The sequence below is a fragment of the Castor canadensis genome, chromosome 7 (assembly GCF_047511655.1).
Source record: "Castor canadensis chromosome 7, mCasCan1.hap1v2, whole genome shotgun sequence".
NCBI lineage: Eukaryota > Metazoa > Chordata > Mammalia > Rodentia > Castoridae > Castor > Castor canadensis.
Window position 1 is genome coordinate 68,730,801 of NC_133392.1, and position 18,105 is coordinate 68,748,905.

General features: G+C 47.8%; 1 protein-coding gene across 2 annotated transcripts in view; it reads left to right on the top strand.

Annotated features, from left to right (window-relative positions):
• Positions 1 to 349: 349 nt before the first annotated feature.
• Anxa11 (annexin A11) overlaps positions 350 to 18,105 on the top strand; it is a 50,761-nt gene continuing 33,005 nt past the window's right edge. The window contains exons 1-2 of one of the 2 annotated variants that reach the window (XM_020165755.2): positions 373 to 513; positions 10,671 to 10,723. The gene's annotated coding sequence lies outside the window, so the exon portion shown is untranslated. Of the gene's footprint in view, positions 514 to 10,670; positions 10,724 to 18,105 lie in introns of both variants that reach the window. The other variant, XM_020165754.2, reaches the window with a different exon arrangement.

Genomic DNA, 18,105 nt, shown 5'->3' on the forward strand with positions numbered 1-18,105 from the left:
TCAGCTGGATGAAGTCGTGTGCCAGTTTTCTCCACTAAGAAGGCCCCCAGTCCATACTGTACGTGACCTTTTTAACGTAGAAAGTTTTTTTCACCTTAAAGTCACTAACAACACACACTGCTCCCAGCGGCTCTGGGTGGTAGAGGTTCGGGGCGCCGCAACAGGTTTCTCAACCTGCAAAACCATCGGCTTGCTCTTGGTTCGGGAAGAGGCTGCTCCTCTGTACCACGCGCGCAGGGCATCACCAGGGGGCGGAGTCTCGTCCAGACCCCGCCCCTGGACCCGCCCCCTTCGAGCGGCTCCGCCCCGGAGCACGTGGGGGCTGCCGCGCCCGGGGAGTTTTCCGCCCCGCGGGCTCCTCCTCCCGCCCCTCCCAGACGGCAGCGTTGCCCGCGGGTCGCGAGTTCTGGAGAGCCGGAGCCGGCAGAGAACGAAGCAGAACCGGGCGTCCGCGGAGAGAGTCACAGCTATCCTTGTCCCTCCCTGTTCGTGTCCCTCCATCCCCGAGGCAGGGTGAGTAAGGGTCCCGGCCGTGCCCCCGCGGCCCCTGTCGGGGAGGCCCAAGGCGGCCGCGTTCCCGTCCCCGCCTGCCGGGCCCGCGCTTCCTGGTTGCCCTGCACCGGACGGCCGTGTCGTGGCGGGGGAGGGGACCGCCCTCCGTGTGGGATCGGGGTGCACCGGCCGGGTCCCTCAAGGCCAGAACATGGGATTGTGCGGAGCAACCGGGTCATGAGCTCAGCTGGGGCTCGGGTAGGGCTTAGAGCCGGAGGACCGGCGACCGGAAGGCAACTGGCCGGTACTGGGGTCGGCGGGGTCGCCGGCCGTGTGGAGCAAGGGTGCCCTTCGGGGCGAGGCTGGTGGGGGAGAAAGCCACTTTCGGGAACTTTTATCCTAAGAGACCCGGAGGCTGCACATTGCTGGAGCCGCCACCGCTGCAGTTTAAGGCACGTTCTCAAGTAATTGAGATAATTGTGGCAGCAAGCGTCCCAGATGGTGTGGTCCCTTCCCCCTTCTCCACCTCCCACAGGGATTCGTCACTCGTCTCTCCGCGTGGGCTCAGGTGAGCTCCTGAACAGTCGTTTAAAGGAGAGATGCGAAGTTCTTTATCTGGGGACTGGAGGAGAACTAAGGATCCAGTGCTGTCCAAGCTGAGGCATTCTCTTCCGGGCCTTCCTGTCCCCCGTCCTCTAATCAGTGACCTCTCTGTGGAGATGGGGTGTGTGGGGGGACAGGACCCCTAGTGTCCTGGTATCCTGCTCCTCTGTTTTCTCCACAGGTCTTCTCTTGGCTGCGCCCTGCTGTCCCCGGACCTGCCCACATAATAGCTATGAGAGGCTCGCAGGGCAGGGCCAGCTGTCTTGCTCCCCCTTTACTGGCTCTCCTTATGTTCCTCCATTCCTTTCTCGCTACAGTCAGTTGTTTGGGATTCCAGGAGGATTAACAGGGCCCTTCCCTCAGGCTCTGTCTGTGCTGCAAGGTGTTCTTTGATCAGGGAGGCCAGGTAAGGGCAGGACAGTGTGTAGTCCTGGCCCTGGGTGGTCAGTACGTTGGACTCCTGCATCTCTCCCTGATCTCTTACGGATCTCTGTGCTTTGGTTCCCTCACCTGTAAAATGGAGATAATTATAATTCCTACTTCACAGGCCTATGTGAGGATTCAGTGAATTAATATTTTAAACAACTTTTTACAGTGCTCAGGTCCTGACCAGGCAGAACAGGTGACCACTGGTTTACCATACCTGTGTGTCCTGGGTGGATTCCACTCAGGCATAGAGTGCCTAAGGCAGGGCCTGGTATATAAGTAATCAGATGCAAGTGCCAATGAATAATATAATAATAATACAATAAGCCCGGCTTAGCAGGCTTTGACTAAGCAGAGTCAAAAATAAATTTAAAAAATTTCAAAAGCAAAAATTTCAAATTCTTGTGTGTGCCCTTTACGCAGCTTAGTTGGTGTGGAGAAGCTGTCAGTCCTGCATTATTGTCAGTTGTGTTTAAATCCTTGTGTGATCTGCTGAGTGTTTCCCTGTCCTTGATTTTGTGGAAATCTGCCTCCCCAAAAGCAAATGATGCCCCAAAAGCAAGGTAAAGTGAATGTGCTTAGTTGAAGTGAAAATGTTAGATTTGTGGAAAGGCAGCATTATGGAAAAATGAATCAAGCACCTACAGTACAGCCCTGAACCCTGTGCATCTGAGCATTTGTGTGTTTTCCTCCACGGTGGGCTCCTTGAACCAGATACCTGAGGATAACCAGGGTTTCCCATAGCTATTACTCCTTTCATAAAGATATAGCTAAGTTGACATGAACTGTCTCTCTGACTTAGCTTATGAGTCTCTGTCCTCTTTCCTTACTTGCTTGCCTGCTCCCCAGCAGGAGGGACAGGACATGCTCACACTGCCCTCCTCCTCTACTCTGGCACTAACCCAGTTCTCAGAACTTGTCTTGGGTAGTATTTGTGTGGGCATGTGTTTTATCCCTTGCCGTGTTCTTGTTCTTTATAGGGTGGGAACTGTTTCTGGATCACTTAGTTGTTGGGTTTTTTTTTTTTTTGTGGTACTGGATCTGGGATTTATATCTAGGCTGGCATGGACTGTGATCCTACTGTTTATGTTTTCTATTCCACATAGCTGGAATGACAGTCATGTGCCACCACACCCGACTTTTATTGGTTGAGATGGGGGTCTCAGGAACTTTTTGCCTGGTCTGGTCTTGAACTTTGATTCTCTTGTCTCCACTCCCTGACTAGGATTACAGGCGTGAGCCACCACTGTATCTTCTGAGTCATCTGATCATCTGTTGATCTCTTGAAGCACCCAGGATAGGCCTCACCTTGCTAGGTGCTCAGGAAATGTTAGTTGAGTGAGAAGTGGGCAAGGGAAGTAGTTTCTCTGTGGCTAACATGAACCTATAGGACAGATGGAGGAAATCAGGGAGAGTGAGATGGAAAGGAAGCCAGCATGAGAGGGAGAGAGGGGCTGAGTGGCCAAGAGTGACCATTTGAGCCCTTAAGAACACCAGGACAAGGATGACAAAAAGGGCGCATCCCTGTTGCAGAAAGGCTAGGGTTGATTAGTGCTGCCTTGGTCATGTGACTCAGGGAGGTAATGGGTAGTTTGGGATGACTGTAGAAGGAACCCAGAGAACAGAGTAAAAAACCCAGTGTGGGCAGAACTCTGATCTGAGTTCTAGGTTTCAGAGCCCCAGGACCTTTCCTTCCTCCCTTCCTAGCTGCCTTCTTCCCTCTTGAGCCTGGAGCAGTTCCTAGTACTTGGTCCCTTGGGAAGGTTAAAGGGTGTGACTAGGCGAAGCTGTGCTTGTGAAGGAGAAGCTGGACATAGCAAACTCCAGCTTCTCTGGGTTTTTCTTCACAGTGCCCTCTGGTCCCCTCGTTCATGAAACATGAGAAATTTGATGGTACCTAGATAGGATACCTTTTAGGTAACTGAAGAAAACAGAGAATTTGCATTTGTAAAAGGAGTTGAACTCCTTTTAGGGTGGAACTTTCTTATAATCATTGAAACCATTCTGTGTTGGGCTTCCTGACCCTGACCCCTGTAAAACATGAAGCAGAAGATCAGAAGTCACATGGCTGTTTGTTGGAGGGCAGGAGCCTAACAGCCCAGCATGATCAGTGACTCAAACTAAGGACGTAATGGGTGGGGCCTGCTGAGGTTAGGGCCAGAGTTCCTGGTTACCTGGGACAAATCATTTTAGCCACATAGCCCCAGTGTTCTGGATGACAAGTGGTGTGTCAAGCAGAATCAAATGACAAGGTCTTTGCAGGAGGGGTTTGAACTCTGAGGGCTGGTCATGACCATGTTGATACTGGGGTGTGTCAGTGCAAGGAACCATGAAGCTGGAGGTAGAAGGTGCCTAGGTCAAAGCCTGTCTCTGTGATCTCTTAGTGTCTAGTTTTCCAGGGCCTTGTGCTCTTGAAGGTCCCACTGCCTTTGTGGAAAAGAAGGGGGCAACTGAGAGGGGACTCAGGGACCCCCTGCCCTCACTCCTGGGGCAGGGAGAAGCTGGCTTGAAGGCCAGTGATCTGTGTACTCTGGGTGGGGATAGAGAGCAGAAACAGGCTGCTCATAAGGAGGGGAGGGAGTGTACCTCACCTTAAACCTTGGATGCAGCATCTCTGGGGGAATGAATTGTATGGGATTGGGAGGAGCTGGTGATAGTTGATGTGAGCTTGCTCTATTCACCGAAAAGGGCACAGCTACTTTTAGAAAGCAGGTGATAAGGCATGTTTCCATTGAACTCTTCCTTAGCCCCACTGTGTGCACAAAAGCAGAGACTACCCCTGCCTGTCCTAGGCTTGTTCCCCTCTATGTCCCCAAGACACAGGATGCTAGATGAGAACCTGGTTTGGAGGGGTGGGGAAGGGCATGAGTTCAGTGGTGGATGTGTTACATCTGAGGTACCTTTGAGACATGAAGTAGACAGGTGGGTCTAGGTTCAGAAGGTGACCAGACCATCATTTTTGCCTATGTTGTATTTGTATTTGAAGTCAGGGGCACAATGATGTGGAAGAACTCACCTTGAACAGCTTAGTAGAGGAAAGTGAGCCTGAGAGGATTGAGAGCCAGAATAGCTATCTCCCAGGAGTCAGGACTAGCCCACTTCAGTAGGACAGACTAGTTAGTGGTGGTGGTGCTGCTGTGCTCACTTATGTAGAGGACATGGGGCTGCCTTAGCAGTGGCCGTTTTGCTGGGATGATGAGTGCAGAAGACAAATTGGAACACGTGGGTGAGGGTTAGCAGAAGATGAGGATCCTGTGTACCAAAGGCAGACAGGCTGTGGCGGAGGACGATGTGGTTGAGGGGGTGTTTGATTTTTGTCTCCTCACCTAATCCTCCATCTCACATCCACTCAGTGGATGGCTGGCAGCCTGCATCCCCTCTCCTCCTTCCATGCACTGCATATGTGGGTGCCCAAAGATTTGCTCCTTTTATAGACTGAATTCATTTTTTATTTTGTTGTTTTGTTTTGGTGGTACTGGGGTTTGAACTCAGGGCCTCATGCTTGCTAGGCAAGCACTTAAGCCCTTTTTGTGTTGGGTCCCTTGAACTATGTGCCTGGAGCTGGCTTTGAACCGCAATCCTCCTGATCTCTGCCTACTGAGTAGCTAGGATTACAGGTGACCAACGACACCCAGTTTATAAACTGAATTCATGCTACACACCTGGTCCTGCAGCTTCTGTGTGGTTTGTTCATCGCAACAGTAACTCTGGGTTATTGTTCTTCAGGTGAGCAGTTGTGGAATGTTCTTAGTACTGAATAACCATAATTTATGCAAGCTCTCCCTCCCGGGTGGGTGTGAGATCATTTATTGTGTTTTTTTACTTGAAGTAGCATCAGATCAACCTGTAAGGACCCTGATTGGAATGTTCCTGAACATTTATTTAGGAAGAATTGACATTCTTGTGCTGTTATGAATGGAATTCTTACTGGATATGCTGGAATTTTAAATAGACCAATATTTTTATTCTGTTCATTGGTCATTAATTTCAGCCTTTTCCCATTCCTTCTTACTTTGGGTTTATTTTGTTGCTGTCCTTTTAATATCTGTCTAAATTGGTTCTTTTAACTTAAAAAACATGTATCTAATGCTCAGTGTGTACATTTCTACCTGGGAGCTTTTGTAAGAAGTGCTCACCATTCCGTTGCATTCTGGGCACTCTGTAATTCACTTGTGAGCTAAGGATTATTTGAAAGATGGGATCCTGATATAAGATAGTGTCTTGGAGAATATGGTTGTATTTCATTGTTGAGTGCTAGTTTTATTGGGCTATGGTTAGTGAATGTGAACTGCAAAAATCTCTTCATATCAGCCTGTATTAAGTTTACTTTGTGACCAGCTACACACTTATAAGCAGGTCTTCTGAGCTTGCTATTAATCATGACCTCCCCTTCCTTGGCTGACCTAATGGTCCTAATGATGGGCAGGCTTTTAGGAGGAATGAGTAAAGGGAGATTTGCCTGCAAATTTCAGTGGTGTAGCTTGGAAATTTGGCTTTTAGTCCATTTTCTCTTGATACAACAAAACCTGAGGCTGGATAATTTATAAAGAAAAGAGGTTTATTCAGCTCACAACTCAGGAACTCTAAAAGCATGGTAAAACCTCTGCTTGTTCTGTGTCACAGTGTGGTGAAGAAGGGAAGGTGAGCATGTACAAGGGGAGGCATAGAAGAGAGACTGACAAAGGAGGCTGGTGCCTGAAGTAGCTTAATTCAGTACCTATGACCCAGTCACCTCCCACTAGGTCCCTCTACTTCTCCATATCATTACATTAGGGACTAGGCTTCCAGCAGGTGACCCTTCGAGGGGTACAAACCAGACCTGAAATGTAACAGAACCTCTTCTCTTCCTTTGCAGTTTGGGCCCCCTTCCTTGAGGCCAAGGGATTTGGACAACTCTAACTTGCTCTTTCACATTTCCTTCCTCTTTTGAGGCAGCAAGATGGACTTTCTTTGTTTTTCAAGGTAAATGGCAAAGTAGTTAGTAAAGAAAAATTTACAAGGGCCAAACATCAGATATAGCACTCCGTTCCTCATTTCAGGGCTCTTTTCCAGGCTATGCTATAAGCTATATTAACTATCTCAATAGGCTGGAGAGGCCTAAGTCTTGCTGAACCTTGATCTTAGTGACTCCTATATTTCCAGATAAAGGCAAATTGGCTGGAAAAGCCCTTGGTCTGCTAAGACAGGATTATCAGAAAGTCCTCAACACATTTTTATATTAATATTTCTACCTCTGGCTTTTCTTTTTGTTTATCTGGTATGCCTTTACCCTACCCTTAATTTTAAATCATTCTTGCTTAAAAAGTTTGTTTTTTAGCACATGGCTAGGCATAAAGGGAGAGAGAGTAGCAAAAGGCAATAACAACAGACCGTATTTGGTGCTTTCTGTCTTTGATGGAGGAATTCAGCCTGTTTACATAGCGGATACGCTTGCTTTTATTCCTTGTGCTGCCTTCATTATTTATTACTTTGGGGGTTGTTTTCCTTTCCTCATTTTTGCTATCTTGGTTTAGTTTTTCGTCATTCCTCTTCCCTGTCCAGCCTGTTAGGATCCAGGTTTTTCTGTGAAGTAGAGAGGCGCTTATCTCTCTTCCGAGTCTGTTCTATGAGGTTGTCCAGGCTTCTTGTGTTATGTCTGTCATGCCATATAATGTCATGTTATGTTGTGCCGAGCATTCTCTAGGGCTGTGGTTTGCAAACATCAAGAGTGCAAGAGAAGGCTGATTGCTTGCAGATCCTGAGCCCCACCCCGCAGGTTCTGATGAAGAGGGGTGGGTCCTGTGGCAGGACCTGAGCTGTTTTAGTTTCTGGCCAATGCCCATGTTGTGCTGATGCTGTTGTCTCAGGGTCACACTTGGGTAGCACTGTGTCGATACTTCCCTTAACCTGCATGGTCCATGACACCTGCTGGTGGGGATTGCTCAGTTGCTAGGGCGGCTGGGAACATGGTTCTTACTTGGGGCTGTTGTGTGCCAGGCTGAGGCGAGTGTTCTGTTCCTAAAGCAAGATGGCAGATGGTTGAGGGGCGGTAGCCAGAAGTTTCTCTTACACCACCCACTGCTCTCCTTAATTTGAAACTATTCCTATGTTTATCAGCTGTGTCATTGGCCAAGCCAGTGTTGCTCAGGTTAGGAAATGGGAATTGTGTGTCATGATAGCAGCAAGCTCACAGGCCATGCAGCAGGGCAGCTCTGTCCTTGCAGCTGTTGAACAGGCTGGGAGGCCTGTTCTTCCTTACTGGTACTCTTGAGTCATTGGCCCGCTCTCAGGGATATCAGCCATGGGCTCTGCAGTAGAGCTGTCTCCAAATCTTCCAGATCTTTCACAGGACCAGGTGGTCCCTCCAAGACCCAGTTTTGGGATGGGGAAATGTCTTGTAGTGCCACTTCCTCCCGGCTTGCCTTCCTCAACCCCAAATGTGACAACCACAGGTGACTCTTTTCTGGACAGTTTGGGTAGAGGCTTTGTACACCCTAGCTGAGCAGGGGCTTCTGTTCACTGTAGCTCCTGATAACAAGGAGATGAGAGCAGTGGCTGCCAACCGGGGCTCCCTGCTGGAGAGACACCACATTCAGCAGGCTCCCTGGAAGAGCTGACACTTTCTGTGTGGCTTGATTACATGGGAATTACCGGGGAGGCAGTAGTCGCTTCCTCACTCTGGTTTTTCTAGGCTAACCTTTACATCTCCCAAGTCTATGGCCAGCTTGGGAGACTGAGCTGGAGCCCAGAATGTGCTAAGTGGTGGGGCCAGCTTTGGCTGAAATGCATTGGTCAAGAGACATGGTTTTAGGCCTTGTCCTGTCCCCAGCCAGTCCTGGGGCCTCAAGCAGTCTGCTTCTGCTCCCTGGGCCTCGCCTCCCACCCAAAGTAAACTAAGCCAATTGGACCAAATGATCTCATGACAGCCCCTTTAGTCACATGTTTTAGGATTCTAGTGTAATTCAGATGCCACTGGGAGTTGGCCTTTTATTTCTCAGAAGTGTCTTTTAGAACCTGCTTACTAGGGTTCAGTCCCTTGTCAAGGCCCTGGACCCTGCTGGTGGCCACTCCCAGCCTGCTTTGCCCAGAATTTCTCCAGGCTGGGCTGCTGGCCCTCAGAGGGCAGAGTCTGTGGCACAGGCTGGCTAATGATTGATGTAGGCGCCACTATTTTTAATTCCTGGTGTGTGGGTGGGGAATTGAATGCTTGACAGAACCTTCTGGTGGCTTTTTATGTAGTGCCTGGGAAAATACAGTCAGGGTTGGTGAAATGCTGCCCTGGGGTTCTCTGGCTTATGTCAGTGACTTAATGTCACCTGTGACCCACACTTCAGAGGTGAGACAGTGTCCTGCTGGGACGGGGAATGAGACTCCGCAGCCTCTGCCCAGTAGAACTTGGGACGTTCATACACCATGTCATACCTTTAAGGTCCTGTGTGGGGTGGGAGGGAGAGAGGGAAAATGTCCTATGATGGCCTGCCTGCCCCCAGAATTCCTGGAGCCTACATCAGAGAGGCTGTCAGAACAGATGATACCCAGGGCGTGGAGAGGTGAGTCAGGGTACACTGGGGTTCTAGCAGGACGCACCGTCAAGGACCTTACGCTGCTGGCCCTGTGCTGGGTGGTGGTGGGAGGCAGAAGCGTCTCACAGCCTGCAGCACTGACTGTCTCATTGGGAAATCCAGAAAAATGTAGCCCTGGCTCTGGCCCTCGCTGGGGTGTGACCTTGGAGACCTCTAAGCCTTAGTTCCCCTGTTAGTAAAATGAGAGTGGTCGTGTACATTCATAACATTTGATGCTAATGAGGTGATACATAATGAGGTTCCAGATGCCCACACTAGGAAGTAGAAAAAAGGGAACATTATCAGAACACTAGAGGTCATAAGGAACATTTTAGGTCTAGTGCTTGGGGACTTCCAGGAAGAGCCAACATTGGATTGGGGAGATCAAGGTGTGCTTACTGAAAAGGAAGGGACTCCATCTGGCCTCCAGGAAGACCAGGATAGGACGGACTAGCCATAGGGATCATCCGAGCAGAAGTCTAAAGGTGGAAGTTGCTGGGCTTGCCTGAACTAAGGACATGGATTTCCTGGCTTCATCCTGTCACACATACCTCAGTGGCCCAGGGTGAGTCGACAGAGCCCAGGATGCCAGCATAGTGGGCCAGTCCATCCACTGGACCTCTAAGTGGGATCTGTGAGTTCCACGGGGATTTCTGTTCAGCTTCTTCTATGCACTGCTGGCTGGGGGCTTTGTTGCTACTGGAAGAACTGGGCTTGCTAAGGATTCATTGAAGGAGAGGATTCCTGAGGCTTCTAAGTAGGCTGGGAGGCCTCAGTCATGTGCTGGAATGGTCACACCCAGGTCTTCAGGTTTGAGGGGCTGAGCTTCAACCTGAGGGAGGCTGACCAGGACCTTCCTGCCACTGTAGACTCTACCCTATCCTCAGAGTACTTCCAGTGCAGGGAAGCTTGCCCGTCACAGTTTAGCCAAGGGTCCCAACTTCTGTTGTTCCATTTGCAAAAACATCTAGATCACAGTCTCTTTTGCAGCCTTTTGCTCCTTCAAGGACATAACCTTCCTGTTGTCACAAAATCTTCACAGAGCCCCAGCTACCAGGATAGGTGAAAAAGAAAAGCCTGGGGGAGGTAGAGAAGCCACTTCCTACATTCCCTGTCTTCTCAGTCTTCACCCCTACTCCCCTGGGAAATGGCTCTTAAATGCTGTTGTGTGTGTCTTCTTGGAAGTGCACTGTGTTTACCTCCCACAGTCCCTGGTACAGGCCAGGACTTCACTTTTTCCTCCCCTGAGCTGGGGAGTCTAGCCCAACCCTGGAGCCTCTGAGCATAGGCAGAATCTCTGTGAAGCTAATGGCTTCAAGGCCACTGCACAGGCCCTGGGAGGGGCCCTGCAGTGAGCCCACAGAGGCACATGGCTTTATAATCTTTTCAAAGGAAAGAGGTATTGTATTCCTTTTCTTAAAGCAGTCCCTTAAAATTATATACGCTTCATGCTCTATAAACCTTGAACTTACTGCTGTGTAGATGCTGGTTAACAAAACAAAACAACAACAACAAAAAAAAACCCATAGATTGGCTGGGAGACAGTGGTAGTGGAAGCAAAAAGTGTTTTAACTTTCACCTAAAAAGCACATCTGTTTTTTTTTTCAGAAAGTAGTTGGATGCTGTTCTTCAGTTGAACCTGTAATAGTCTCGTTTTTAAGGTAGATGATAATTTTATTTTTATGCCTTTAACTCAGTATGTTGTATTTATTGCTACATTATAAACTATTTCATATTTTAAAAATGAGAACAGTCAAATATATTGACCTGAAGGTTTATAAAGAGACCAGCTGTCCTGGGAAGCACTCTTTTCCTTTCCTTAACTCCATAATTACTGTTTTTTTAAAACAAGTTCTTTGTCTGTAAATAATAGGCTTATATTACTATTCCTTATCAAGTTGGACGTTATGTGTTGACTTTCTGCTTGGGTAAAGAATCAGTACATTTATCAATATTTAATATTCACATTTTTATGACCTTAAGTTATGTTGCTTAATGGTCTGCCAAGTAATTTACCAGGGTTACATATTGAGAACTACAAACCTTCATGTTCCCTTCCTCCTGATGTGAATAGTTTCCCCCTTTTTTGGCTTGATGTTCTGCATGCTGTTCCTCAAGCCCACTGCTCAGCTGTCATCCTGGGAGTTCTTGTATGGTTTTCTGTGTCAGATTCCTCCTGTTTCTGGGCTCTCTATATTTGATTTCTTTAGTTTCTTTATTAGCTTTCTTGTTTTGCTGGAATCCTTCAGAAGTTCCTAAGAAGCACACACGAGAGGTAGGGTTTTTGTTTGGTTTTTGAGTGTTTTGGGAAAGTCTGTTCCTTCTGGGTTAGTGGAAAATTTAGCTGCCTACAGAATTGTAAGCTGAAAGTAATTTATATTTAGAATTTTGAAGGCACTATTCCATTGTCTTCTAGTTTTCAATGTGACTCTCAAGAAGTCATTATCATTCTAGTTTCCAAGAAAAGACTTTTGGGGTTTGAACTTACTGTCTCATGTTTGTGCTCTACCACTTGAGCCACCACCCTCCACCCCAACCTTTTTTGCTCTAGATTAGTTTTTGAATAAGGCTCATGTTTTTGTCTAGGCCTGGCCTCCAGCAGTGATCCTCCTACCTATGTCCTCGCTGTAGCTAACACTACAGGTGTGTACCACCATGCCTGGCTTATTTATTAAGATAGGGGTCTTACTTTTTCCTATTACTGGTCTCTAATTGTGATTCTCCCAACCTTTCCCTCCTGAGCTCCTGAGTAGCTGGGGTAACAGGTGTGAGCCACCATGCCCTGTTCTACCAGTTTGACTTAAAATTTAAAAAAAAAATTTGGTCTTTTTTTTCCTGGATTTTCTTGACTAGATCTAACTTTTCTGCTGAATTTTTAATTTCATTTCTTCTTTTTTTTAATTTCTGAAGAACCTTTACTGGTCTCTTTGCTGTTTTTATAACAACCTTTTGTTTTATGGGTACAATATTTTGTCTATAAGGATACTTATCAGTGTTTCTCTTTCCTCTGCCTCTTCGTTTCTGATTTTGCCTCTCCCTTTCTGTTGGAGACCTTCCTTGGGTATTCTTTGATTCTTTGCTCTCTGTTTACATGAAGAGGAAGCTGAAAAAGCTGATGAGCTGGGGCCAGGGTTTTATACCATTTCTCCCCTTAGCCTTTCTCCAGGAAGTCTATCATGCCTAGTAGGCAAAATGCAAAATTCCTCTCTCCAGCCCTGTCTTCCATTGCCTCAGGCAGTAAGTTGTGCTAGAGCTGGGTGGCCACAGAGCCCTGTGGAAGGAACCAAAGGAAACAACTTGCCAAAGTAGATTGAGTGCCCAGACACTCTGAGCACAGTGAAGCTGTGCTTGGTGCTGCCCTGTGCAAGATGCGCTCTTGCCTGGGGCAGGAGATTCTGAGCCAGCCTCAGGATCTGCTGTGTGGCCTTGGCCTGCCACTTCCCTGTCCCTGGTTGTCAGTTTCCCCATTTGTAAATGGAGAGGGAGTGGGGTGTGTGGAAGTGAACTGAGTCACCTGTAAGGGGCCGCCTTTGGCTGACTGGCTCATCATGTGTACACATCAGATGCTCCCTTTTCCCTTCCTTAGAGCATTTGCATTGTTGGCTGGGTGTGTTACCTGACCACACAGAACCCACCCTGGAGCCCAGGTCTCACCATGGTGACTCATGGTGACTATGGTAACTGTGTTGACCTATAATACAAGTGAGCAAGCATTTATTGAGCTCTTATTCCCAGACACATGGGAGAGACAAGCACCTGGTATCTCTGCCATTGTTGGAATGGTTTTCTGTGGTCTCGGTAGTTTAATGCTTCCATGTCAGAGGATGCTTGCTGAGCCAGGTAGATTTGTCCACAGATCTCTCACACAGAGAGGGCAGAGGACTTTTCTAAGAGAACACCATGGAAGAATTTAAAGGGAAGGAGAGGAGAAATGGTCACTGTATAGGTTAGTTTTCTGTTCCTGCTATAACAAATTGTTACAGACCTGTGCCTTAAATCTATGAAATTTTTTTGTAGTAAAATGTATATAACATGAACATATAACTCACTATTTTTAGGTGTGTCGTTATATGGCATTAAATACATTCACATTGTTGTGGACCCAACACCATCATCCATCTCCAGAACATTTTCATCTTCCCATGTTGACTCACTGTCCCTGTTTAACATGAAAGCCCCATTCCTTTTTCCCCAGTCCCGGCAACAACATTCTCCTTTCTTTGTGTGGCTCGTCATGTAAGTGGACTCAGCTGATAGTTATCCTTTTATGACTGGCTTCTTTCACTTAGCAGCATATGTTTAAGGTTCATCCACGTTGTACGTTTCAGAATTTTTTTTTGTGTGTGTGTGTGTGGTTCTGGGGATAAAACCCAGGGCCTTGTGCGTGCTAAGCAACACTCTACCACTGAGCTACATCCCCAGCCCAGGATTTCCTTCCTTTGTAAGACTGAATAATGTTCCATTGTACAGACATCATATTTTTATTATCCATTCATCCACCTTTTGGCTGTTGTGAATGATGCTGCCATGAACGTGGGTGTGCACATACCTGTTTGAGGCACAATAGTGGGATTGCTGGATCATGTGGTAGTTCTAGATTTAGTTTTTGAGGAACCATTGCTGTTTTCCAGAGTTGCACCTCAGTTGACCTCATAGGTGTCATGGTACTGTGGGGTTTTTTCTTTTCTGGAGGCTCAAGGGGAAATCTATTTCCTTTTCTAGCTCTGGAGGCCATCCACATTCCTTGGCTGTGGCTTCTTCCTCTGCCTTTGGAGATCTCTTCATGCTGGATATCGTCCTTATCTTTACATCTTCATCCTAGACAGGAAGTGGGCTCCACTTTTAAGGACTCGTACAGCTTTCACGCGGTGATCTGGGGTAGTGTCTCCCTCCCATGGCTCATAGCCTCAGTCACATCTAGACCTCCCTTTTGCTGTTTGAGGTAACATTCACAGATTCTGGGGGGATCAGGGTGTGAACTGGTTGGGATATATTTTGGAGGAACCTGTGGTAGTCTAGTGTCTGGCTTTGAAAGTGTTCCCTCCACGCCTTACCATGACCAACATTGTCCTGAAGGCCCTCATCAGGTACTCCCACACTGTGGTCTGGTCACTTGGTAGGCAGGCACACACACAAGTTTGGTGTGCTGGATCTTTGATATTTCAGTCCCTCTCCACACGTCAGAGCCCGTCCTCTTTGGCCACTTGGGAGAGACCAACATTAGGTCAGAGTGAAGGTACCTATCCCAAGCTCGCTCATTCTTTGAACTCGGAGCCTCACACTTGCTTGACAGGCGCCCTACCACTTGAGCCACTCTGCCAGCCCAGTTTTTTGTGGGGTTTTTCAAGATAGAGTCTCGAGAACTATTCCCTGGGCTGCCTTTGAACTGCGATCCTCCTGATCTCTGCTTCCTGAGTAGCTAGAATTATAGGCGTGAGCCACCAGTGCCTGCCTAAAGCTCATTCTTACTTATTCTACGTTCAGCCCTCGTTACTCCAGAGTAAGTAGGGCAAGTCGTACCTTTGCGGAGAGCTTGGAGGGTCCGAGAGGTTAAGTTGCCCAGGGAGCCACTATAGCAAGTGAGGACCCAGGCCCTGGCTCCCAGTCTGAGGTAAGCACCCCACTGTATGCTAGGAGGCAATGTGACAAGTAGCTTTATTCGTGGATGCTAGTGCCTGAATCCTCACAGCCAGAGTATTATGTATTTCCCATTTTATAGGGGAGAAGAAGGACTCAGAGAGGTCAAGTGGTATGCCTAAGGTCACGCAGCTAGCTATCTAGTGATAGAGCTAGAAAATAACAGGACTTGTAATTGGATTCCAAACCCTGTAAATCACCCTGGCGGCCTAGCAGCAGTGTTAGAAGACGATATCAGAGCTGCGTGGACCATGGGTAAAGTTTATTCATCACAACTGAGAAGGCTCTTACTACTGTCCTGTGACCTGTAGCTCCCGATAGAGTTGTGTAGGCTGGGAAAGATGGGGGACTTAGAGTGTGGGAGAGAGTAATTGGGAGTGCTGGAAAGGTCTGTTGAGAATCTGGGTTAGGCATCATGAGGCAGCACTGGTGACACCAAGGCCTCATGGTCTAGGATGAGCTCATCCTCTGCTGTTCCCACCGGGGGTGGGGGTGGGGGTGGGGGGAGGGATTCTGAAGGAGTTCCTCAAGGTCCCCTCTCTCATTTGAGGAGCTGCATTGTACAAACAGTAACTGGCTGTTGCAGGGCTGGGTGTGGAGCATCCCTGAGGCCCAGGGGACCTGGGAAAAACTGGGTTGGGCTGTGCAGGGTGGAGGGCTTAGACACACCCTGGACTTGCGCTCTGTTACCATCTGCCCGCTGCTGCTGTTCTGCTGGTCCTTTCACTGTGCTCCATGGCTGGTCCTGGGAAAACCCCCTTTTTTTTTTTTCTGGGCACTGAAGACTCTGCCCAAGAGGCTGCTGCTTCATCTTTTTTTTTTTTTAACTAATTATGAGACTTTTATTATAAAGAGATGGAAAAACCCCTTCTGACATGGTGTAACCTGTGGGCAGCTTTCCCCATACGGAAGTGGTGACACAAAAACACAGACCTGTCTCCCCTGACTTGTATTCACATACAACCCACAGTTTCCATTTCTGGTTGAGTGTGTGTATGTGAAGGTCTAAGTTCTGTCATAATTTTCAGGCCGCTGTAACCAGTTACCATACACTGGATGGGTTAAACAACAGAAGTTTAGTGTTTAGAGTTCTAGAGGCTGAAAGTCCAAGATCAAGGTGTCAGCAGACTTGGTATCTGGTAAGGGGCTGCTTTTTGGCTCATGCCTGACACCTTCTCACTGTGTCCTCACATGATCTCTCTCTCAGACATCTTTTCTTAGGGCATTAATTCCATTCATGAGAGCTTCACTGTTGTGACCTAATTGCCTTCTAATCCCATCATACTGGGGCTTAGGATTTCAGCAAATGCAATTGGGGATGGAAAAGACAAAAACATTTACTCTCTAGCAGGTCCTGACCACACCATTGAGTTAGGATTTGGGTGGGAGACTTTCTGTTGTTTGAACCTTGGCATCAACAATTTTCTGTTAGTTATTTTTGCATCGCTGTGATGAAATGCCTGACAGAAACAGCTTAAAGGGAAAAGGAAGTATTTTAGTTCACCATTTCCGAGGGTTCAGTCCATGTCACTTGGTTCCATGTTTCTGGGCCAGTTGTAAACGTCATGGCAGTGGGAGTGAGTGGTGGAGCACAGCAGTTCATATGGTGAATAGGAAGTAGAGCAGAGCGCAACAGGAAGGGGCCCAGAGATAATATGCTCCCAAGGACTCACTTCCACTTACCTAATTCCTTCAGTTATGTCCCTCCTCCTGACGTTTCCAAACCTCCCAAGACAGTGCCACCAGCTGGGGTCCAGCCTTCCAGAATGTGAGCCTTTTTGGAGAACACTTCATATCCAAACCGTAACAAAAGACCAAGACCTGAGTACCCCACTGAGATCACATTCTGGCCTGAGTGGCAGCTAGTTACTGACACCGTATCTGTGTCCACCCTCTTGCAGCCCTCAGAAATCAGAATTAGGGTTGACATTGTGTGTACGGAGCACTGGCTCCCTGTATGCCTGTTTGATGTAGGCAGGCCTCACAGTGAACTCACCTCCATGAGACTTTTGAGGACAGTGCTGCAAGGGCGGTGTGAGGGAGAGACCTGGCTGTGACTGTTTCATCTTTGCATACCTCATGTGAAACTCACTCCCTTCCCTTCTCAGCCTCTGTGACTTGACCTAGAAGGGCAAATGAGAGGCGAGAAGATGGTTCTCTCGGTGTCAGCACAGAGCAGAAGTACTGAGGATAGAGTTGGGTGCCCAGGGTTGGAAACTCCTCTAGACATAGGCCTGCTTCTCTGGTTTCCTCCTCCCAGCAAGCTTCCTCTCCAAGAAGCCTTTCAAGTGGGCTCCCCCTAGTATCCTCCTCTTCTGCTCCCCTGCTCTTGGAGCTTGGCACAGATACTCAGACACTGAGGGATGGAAAGAAAGCATCCCCAATTTCCTGTTAGTGCTTTCTCCGTTGGGAGATTGGAAAATCTAACATGACCAAGACCAGTGTACTTTGCCTGTGTTGGTCACCTTTCTGTTACTGTAACAAAGTACCTGAGAAAAATTAACTTAAAAGGAAGAAAGATTTGTTTTATTTTGACTCACAGTTTCAGAGGTTCCAGTCTGTGAGGGCCTGTGGAAGGTAGCATATCATAACAAGGTGCAAATCTGCCCACTTCCTGGCAGCCAGGAGGCAAAGAGAGAAAGAGGAAGGACCATGATTCTGATAATCTCCATCCAGGGCATGTCTCCTGCCCAGTGACCTAAGATTTCCCACTAGGATTGCCATCTTAAAGTTTCCATTACCTTCCAGTAGTACCAAGCTGGGAACAGCCTTTGGGAGGGCATTCCAGAACCACACTATAACACTGCCCTTCGTATAGCACACTGTCCTCTTTAGCTCCTGACCTGCCCCTTTAAGTCCCTGAAATTCTCATCCTGGGTATTATCTAATGGCCCAGTATCCTCTGGGATCCGCATTTGCTGTTTTATATTATGGAAACTGATAACAAGAGGTTAAATGAGAAAACAGGAATAAATTTGCTATTAAGCTATTACTGATCCCATTTTATAGATGTGGAAAACTGAGACCCAAAGGGGTTAAATAACCGGTCCAAGATCCCACAGCTAGTAGGGAGCAGAGCTGGGTGAACCTGAGCGGTCTGGCTTCAGAGTCGACATTCTCCCCACTGTCCTATATTGCCTTTAAGGATTATGGGGTCACACAATGACAAGTGATGTAGAAACTAGCTGTGTGTCCTGAGTCCTAGTTCCATGCTATTCTACCACACCAGTGTTTCTAAAGCTTAATCCTTGACCTTCTACTGTCCCCTGGGCCAGTGGGCCTTGTGTGGAAGTGTGGTGCAGTAGTGAGTGTCCTGGGCTTTGAGCCAGACTGCCTGGGTCAGACGCCTCTCCTGCCATTCACTAGTTGTAACCTTTCCATGCCTTTCTTTTTTTTTTTTTAATGA